General features: G+C 38.9%; 1 non-coding gene across 1 annotated transcript; it reads left to right on the forward strand.

Annotated features, from left to right (window-relative positions):
* Window positions 1-1232: 1232 nt before the first annotated feature.
* Window positions 1233-1339, forward strand: LOC112725912 (small nucleolar RNA R71). Its single transcript, XR_003164992.1, has one exon. It is a non-coding gene; the product is annotated as a small nucleolar RNA R71 (small nucleolar RNA).
* The last annotated feature ends 4214 nt before the right edge of the window (window positions 1340-5553 follow it).

A 5553-nucleotide genomic window follows, 5' to 3' on the forward strand; every position in this document is an offset into this window, starting at 1 on the left:
CCAAGCTCGTCTTTGTGAGTGCAAACATCTTTAAGGAACTTGGCATATTTGGGCACTTGTTGAATGGCTTGGAAGAGGGGGACGGTGACTTCGACCTTTTTAAAAACGTCCACCATATTGGGGTCAAAGTCTTCTTGTTTCTTGGCCTTCTTGGCTAAAGTTGGGAATGGAATGGGCAAGGGCTTTTCAAGCAAGGTCTTTCTCTTCGGCTCCTTGACCTTGGGTGGTTCTTCCTCGCTTTTGTCAACACCTTCATCTTCATCCCTCATCACCTCCACTTCAACTCCTACCTCTTCATTGTTTGTCTCTTCACTCAACTTTGTAGGCATAGCAACATTCTTATCAAGTTTAGTGCCACTCCTAAGGGTAATGGCATTAATGCTACCCTTAGGGTTGGGTTGAGGTTGGGAGGGTAAACTACTTGAGGTTGAAGCTTGTTGGGTGTTTTATGCGATTTGAGGAGGGAGAGTTAAATGGGAAAGGGCATCGGCTATCGTAGCCATGTATGCCTCTTGTTTCTTATAGAACTCTAGTTGCTCTTGCATGAAGGTGTGAATTGTGTCATTCATGTGAGGTTGATTGGAGAGAAGGGCTTGGTTAACTTGAGGAGGGTTAGGCCTACTCTGGGGGTGTTGGTATTTCGCTTGATGTTGAGATTGTGGAGGTTGTTAGTATTGTGGCTGGCCTTGGGGATATTGAAGGTAGTAGACTTGAGCGTTTTGGCCTTTGGTTTAAATTATCCTTCCACCCTTGGTTTTGATTCCCTCCATGTTGGTAGGATCCTTGATTGTAATTTAGTATTTGCGAATAAGGGTTAGCTACCGCCAATGTAGTGTCCTCTTGGAGTTGAGGGCACTCATCGGTGTAATGAGTATTACAAGCACAAACACCACATATCCTTGATGGTCCTTCGATCCTTGGAGGTTGAAGTGGAGCATTTATCAAAGCTTGAGGAATTTGTTGCCCTTGGGTGATTTGTCACAACAAGATTATCATTTCACCGAGGGTCTTGGTCAAAATAGCATCTCCGGAGGGAGAAACTTCACTCAAAGCTTTCGGTTGTGGACTCTTTGCCCTTGAGTGCTAATTGAGTCCGCCAAGTCTGATATAACTTCCCATGCTTCTGCAGCAGTCTTGTTTTTGGTCAATGATCCTCTACTCGCGGCATCTAGGAGGAGCTTGTCTTGGTGATGCATCCCTTGATAGAAATAACTGATAAGAACCAACTCATCAATCCTGTGGTGAGGACAAGCCTCCAGCAACTTCTTAAATCTCTCCCAGTATTCATACAAAGTCTCTCCATCTTGTTGCACAATGCAAGAGATCTCTCTTCGCAACTTGTCTATTTTCTAAGGAGGGTAAAACTTTTCCAAAAATTCAATTTGCAACAAGTCCCAACTGGATCTAACTTCACCCGGTTGAGTATAAAACCACTCCTTCACCTTTCCTTCCAAAGAGAAAGGGAAAGCGAAGACCAACACTGCGGCTTCATCCGCCCCATGCCTTCTCGCAGTTGCACATGCAACTTGGAAATCCTTTAGATGCTTTAGAGGATCTTTCCCAGGCAGTCCATTGTATTTGGAAAGCAAGTTTATCGTGCTGGACTTGAGCTCAAAATTTGGGTCTAAAGCCGGATACAGAATTTGAAGCGGTTGTAAGTCAAGATCAGGAGCTCCGGCCTCCTTCAAGGTGATTCTTCGAGGTGGGTCCTCCATGACGGTGTCACCTGAGTCACTCAAAGAGAGTTTAGTACTCCCCACAAATGAATATAGAGTCTCCTCGTTGATTGGAGAATGATATTCACGGATGGGTAGTGATAGTGAACGGGAGGGTTCCCCAAGGGGTCCCGATTCACTATCAACAAAAGCTAGCCAGCGCCGAGCTTGCCTTATATGAGTTAAAGTTCTTTCGATTTCCGGATCAAAAGTGGCCAATCTCGGGCCTGGAAGCGACCATGTCATTAAACTGAGGAGGCAATGAAAACCATGCAATTATGAAAAGCAAAACAAAAATATGCAAGTAAACTAGAACCACTTAACAATTAACGACTACTAAAACTAACTAAAGAGAAAAGTAGTACTACAATTAGTGCTAAATAGCAAACCAAAAATCAAATATCTGCACTATTCACATATTTACGACAACCAAAATTGTAGCACTCATTGCACTTAAAGTGAACTCCCTGGCAACGGCGCCAAAATTTGACAATGGCCAAATCGCACATAGGTTAGGAACTCGATCACCCAAAGAAATGGAATTAGCATTTTAAGTATAGTTCTACCAACAAGTTGGCCACCGATCAAATTGGAAACTCACAAGATGTGTCACAATTCAAAACTAATTCAAAACCGATAGTATTTGACTCCCGAGTCGTCTCCCAAGGAGTACTTTTAGAACAATGAGTGTACAAATCCAGTTGTAGTGATCAAGGGGTTGTCAATGAAGAAATGAACACATAAAGCAATAAAAGAACATGCAAAATTGTAATGATTGAACTAATGAAGAAATTAAAGAACCGACTATGTAATATAAACAAGTAAAGTATAAAAGAGATCAACATAGAAGTATATAAAAGATTAAAAGCATCAAAAAGAGTCTTGGCTGGGAGTGAGCTAAGGGTCCTTTCCTTGTTGGAACCATAACTATGACAATTATGATGGATTAATCTCACTTGATCAACCCTCACATCAGAAGGTAAGTTAAATGAGCATAAGTGTTCCCAACCCACAAATCCTAAATTGCTTGCTAATTGACTTAGCAATAAATTAGCGTTAGTGGGAACAAGAACAATTAACAATCCAAGAATTGAAACTAAATGTTGGACATTCCAACTCTAGAAACCCAATTGCTCACTTTACCCAAGCCAAGAACCAAAAATTTAGCCTAAAATCATGTTTGACATTTTGTCAAACACTTGGTGGGCAAAAACCTTAAACATGGAGAAAATGAGAAAAGGCTTGAAACTAAAAGCAACAATTAATCTCAATCAACAAGAATAACACAAGAAAGCATGAAACAAACATCAAACATCAAATTCATCAACAAAAAATTAAAATTGCAAGAAAGAAGCAAAATTGAACTATAACTTGAATTAGAAGAAAGAGTAATGACAATGTAACTATAAAGAGTAATAACAAGAAAATACTTACAATGAAACTAGCAAAATCCAAGAGCAAAAATGGAAATGGCACTTGAATGTAAAACCCTAATATAAACCCTAATAGAGATGATGAAAAACTTAGAGAAAAACTAACTAAAGCTTCCTACTACTACTCCTAAAACTATCCTAATGATATGCTATGTTATGTTCCTCATTTCCCTTCCAATATGAGCTAGAAGACTTCAGAAATGGGCCTCCAAAGCCCCCAAATCTCAAGTCACGTGCTATTTTAATGAAGTCATGTGCGGACACCTGTGCGGATGCACAGATGCGTGCGTCCGCACACCTTGCGAGAAATCCAGTCCTGTGCGTACGCACAAGTAGCCGTGCACATGCACACTAGGCGATGCTTGACTAGACTCGTGATGCGCTCAAAGCAATCCACGCGCTTTGATTGGGCAGTTGTGCGTACGCACAGGCAGCCGTGTGTACGCACACGTCTCTGAGCTCATCTCCTTTGACTCTTCATATTTCCTCCACTTTTCATGCTCTTCTTCCATTTTCTCCAACCCATTCCTACCTTATACACCTGCAATCACTCACAAACAACATCAAGGCATCGAATGAAAGGAAAATAGAATAAAATAGATTAAATTAAGCACAAATGAGCACATTTTCATAATCAAGCACAATTTGGAAGGAAAGTTCAAAAGCATGCTATTCAAGGGAATAAGTGCAAGTTTATATGATGAAAATCCATCCAATTCTAACCAAAAAATCATCATCAAATATAGATTCATCAACTATTTCACAAAATGGGTGGAAGCTGTGGCCATGAAAAAATTTACCCAAACCAAGATAATTGAGTTTATTGAGAAATCGATCATTCATAGATTTAGTATTCCCCAAACCTTGATCACGGATCAAGGGACTATGTTTATGTGTCAACAAATAAAGGAGTTTTTTGAATCACAAGGTATTAAAATAATACACTCGGCTCCATACTATACGCAAGCTAATGGCCAAGTCGAGGCCGTTAATAAAATTCTTATAAGTTTGATTAGAAAGCATATATGGAGATTACCTCATTGGCATAATAATCTAAGCCAAGTGTTATGGGCATATAAGTCTTTGTCTAAAGAGGCTACAGGATCGACATCTTAAAAACTTGTATATGGCCATAAGGTTGTCCTACCACTTGAGATAAATTTGCAAACTATAAGAGTGGCTAAGCAAAATGGTTTACTTGTCGAATAATACTAGTTGAGTATGATAGATGAGTTAAATGAGTTAGATCAAGCTCGACTGATGGCATTAGATAGAATAATTTCACAAAAAGAATCCATAGCTAAGTCATACAACAAGAAAGTAAAGAGTAAAAATTTTATAGTTTGTGACTTAGTTTTAAAGTTAATCATTCCCATTAAACAAGTCAAACGAAAATGGTCTCCTATATAAGAAGGTCCTTTCTAGGTCAAAAAGATATTTAACGGAATGCAATGAATTAAAAGATGTAAAAAATAATCGACAAATAGGAAGTATCAATGGCAAATATCTTAAGTTGTATCATTGTCATTAAAAAACAAAGATATTTAGAAGTTCAAGAAAAAAAGTGTAGAACAAAACATCATTTAAAACAGAGTCCTAAACTTGATTTTTAAATCTTCTTTTTGTCGACCTATAGTATTGGAAATTTGAGACAACTCATCCTTGACAGTGTTAGCATGAGTAACTGCTTCGACTAAAGCAGGGCGGCTTGATGTTTTAGATGTATGTGCCTTGTTAACTTCGAGGAGCTGAAGAGCAAGAGTTGCATTAGTTGTTGCATATTTCTCCTTCCCAGTCTTCAGCTCAACCAACTCCTTTTCCGGAACCTTAATCGCATCCTCGATGCCATGGTTCTTTCTTTAGCTTGGCCTTCCAATAAGACTTCCTCGATTTGAGACTTGGCTATTTCAAATTTCTTTAGTTGAGCATTATGATTAGGCAATGCTTCGACCGATCTATTGAAATCCTCTTTAGCAGTCTAAAACTCGGAAGTATAATTATAGAAGTCTTCAATGAAATCACTAAGAGCTGCATGAACTTCAATCAGAATTTTTTTATTCAAGAAAGTGTGGGCATCAATGAGTCAAGTCTTCAGTTCAATATTATTGTTAATTTCCTCTAAAGGTTGATTTAAGCAATCGAGAATTGTGTTAACTCTTTCAACAACTAAGGGATTCGGACCTGGCGGTGGTTGAGGAGAAGTGGCTTCTTCCTCCTAGGTCGAAGCAATAGTAGTAGTAACTCACTTGCAAAAGTAAAGAAGTCAAAGCAATTAAAGTTATTATAACATGAAATGAAATTTCAACTGATGTACTAGTGGAGAGTAAGCCGAAGCTTGAGAAGCAATAGTCAAAGGCACATGTTGAATGGGTGTCAAAATCAAAATAGGTGGTATAATCATTTAA

Source organism: Arachis hypogaea, chromosome 11, assembly GCF_003086295.3.
Source record: "Arachis hypogaea cultivar Tifrunner chromosome 11, arahy.Tifrunner.gnm2.J5K5, whole genome shotgun sequence".
NCBI classification, from domain to species: Eukaryota; Viridiplantae; Streptophyta; class Magnoliopsida; order Fabales; family Fabaceae; genus Arachis; species Arachis hypogaea.